Source organism: Gekko japonicus, unplaced genomic scaffold, assembly GCF_001447785.1.
Source record: "Gekko japonicus isolate JY-2015 unplaced genomic scaffold, Gekko_japonicus_V1.1 scaffold1709, whole genome shotgun sequence".
NCBI classification, from domain to species: Eukaryota; Metazoa; Chordata; class Lepidosauria; order Squamata; family Gekkonidae; genus Gekko; species Gekko japonicus.
The window spans coordinates 66,371-69,157 of NW_015163654.1; positions in this window are offsets into that span (position 1 = coordinate 66,371).

Below are 2,787 nucleotides of genomic sequence, written 5' to 3' on the forward strand. Positions count from 1 at the left end.
GAATATCACAACTCAAAATCTCTCTCTCTTGCCTGAATCCTTTCTGTTAAACCACTGGGATGATTCTATTCAAGATCATAAAAAAGAACTCACATCAATTCTGTTAGCAATAGCCCGCCTGGCTATTGCTGCAAACTGGAAATCTCCAGCAGCACCATCAGTGACAGACTGGCAGGACAAGCTATGGGAACACCTTGTCATGGCAAAAATTGCTGATTCGCTCAGGTGTGCACAATCAAATACCCCACACCACTCCACTTTTGTGTCAACTTGGTTCCCTGTAGTCTCCTACTTACAGATTCTAGATATTCTCCCCCCTAACCCTCTTTATCTGAAGTGGTTAACCTTGTAGGTTTCAACTTGTTCCATTTAGATGACATTCTTGTAGATGGATGCACTGTATTACGCTGTATTGTACATTAATTTAAAATTAATAAAGAAGATTTTTTAAAAATGTTTACTTTTTAAAATGACATTCATTTTATGTAAGATACATTGATATGTGTTTCTTGCTCATGGACTTTTTTGTTTGTTTGTTTGGTTATGACTAAATAAAAATCTCAAGGATAGATGATACAAAGTCTGTAAATTCTTTATTCTTTCTTGCATTGAAGAGACATTCATCAAAGTCAGAGGATCACTGCTGCCAAATCAATATAAGCAGCACTTCTTTGCTGTTTTTATGTATTTCTATGGATCACTTCATCTATATGAACAGATTTTAGCTGTAGTGGTTTAACTTCTTCCTTTTGAGGGCATGTGGCACACCATGTGCAATAACACTACTCTCCGTGCTACTCAAAATACTTGGATTCTCAATGTGGTTCATATCTATCCCATTATTATCCACTAGGATTAAGAGCACTTTGGTAACTGGATTAAATTGGACCATTACGTGTTACTATAGCAGCCAGAATAAAAATGACCAATTTCTTCTCTTGGTTGGCCACAGCTATTGTCACAGATGAGATAGAGAAATAACCTTGTAGGGTCACTTTTCCTACTAAAATTATAAAATGAAAAAGCTTTGATATATTCACATTGATATTTGGTGGTGGAGAGGAGTTTTATATTGTAGCATACCCAGACATATACAGATCCTACATATTCTAGATTTCTCAAAGATCATGTAAATATTATCTGTTCTAACTGTATTTATAGCAAGCTCTACACCTTTTGTATTGAATGAAACTAACCGGGCATAGATGGATATTTTGAAGGTTTCATTCTTCTAGCAGTAAATATATTGTCTTCAAATGCTGTATTTCCAGTGCAGCTAATATCTGAGAACAATCCAGTGCTTTCTGTTGGGAAAAGCATTTAATGATCATTAAGACAAAAGAAAGGCAAACCTCATAGAAGTATAAGTAAAGGGGAAAAACACAGGTGCTTTCTTATAGGAGGCAGGTGTTGAGCCCCTGCTGCTATGCTGTGCTTTGGCCAGGATCCTGCAGGGAAGTACTATTCTCAGTGCTCTGCTCTAGACCTACAGGGAGGTTGTGCACAGCCAGTCTGGCACTTTGCCTCCTGAGGGCCACCTCAGCCTGGGGCTTCCACTGCTACTGCTCCTGCAGGATGGGAGAGGGCCCTGAGGGGGTACAGGCCCAGGTTCAGTTCCTGCCTAGCAGAGGCCTAGCAGCTAAACCAGGGGACAATAGCAATATTCTCCTTGCAGGTTCTGGCAGTGTGACTTCTAGTGCTGCTGGAACATCCTTGGCAAGCACCTTAACAGAGCCATTTTGGTGCAGTGGTTAAGTGCGCGGATTCTAATTTGGGAGAACTGGGTTTGATTCCCCACTCCTCCACTTGCAGCTGGTGGATGACCTTGGGCAAGCCATAGTTCTGTCAGAGCTGTCTTTGAAAGGGCAGTTTTTGAAAGAGCTCTCTCAGCCCCACCTACCTCACAGGGTGTCTTTTGTGGGGAGGGAAAGAAGTTTGTAAGCCGCTCTGAGACTCCGAGTAAAGGCTGGGATATAAATCTAATATCCTCCTCTTCCTCCTCCTCTTCTTCTTCTGTGCTGGGCCCTCCCTGGACCCTTGGCTCCTCCCCTGAGGAGTCTGAATCAGATTGGCTGAGGTAGAGTCAGAGAGCATCATGACAGGTGGAAGGACATTTGAAGCAGTTTGAGGCACAGGCCTTCCTTGCTTACCTGAGTGAGGTGTATGTTCATCTCCAATTTGATATTTTTCTCCTGAGGTGGCATATCTGTAAAGGTTCTGAGCACAGCATTGTCAGCAATAAGCTGAAACAATGTTTGTTTCACCTAAGTGTTTGTGCTGGCATCAAGGGGTCTATGCTGGTGTTATCTCTGAATGTCCTTTGTATGGGGCTTAATTGATATTAGGATTTCATCCTTAAATTTGAATAACCAAAATAATCTTGTATGTGTGTAAAGCGTAGGGCTGCCAAACTGCGGCGGGGGATCCGTGCGTCGTCGCAGGATCGCTGCCGCGGGGGGACAGCGATCCGCATTGCACCGGTATCGCCAGGATGTGATGCTACGCGTCACTCTGGCAACGGGGCTGTTTGGAGTCCCGTTGCCAGAGCTACGCGTAGCGTCACATCCTGGTGACGCCGGTGCAACATGGATCGGTGTCCCCCCGCGGCAGCGATCCGCTGATGACGTACGGATCCCCTGCCGCGGTTTGGCAGCCCTAGTAAAGCGTGACCATGTCACAGCCCACTTATGGCAACCCTTTATGTGGTTTTCAAGGCAAGAGTAAGTTCAGAGATTGCCATTGCCTGCCTCTGCGTCATGACCCTGGGCTGCTTTGGTGGTCTCCCAT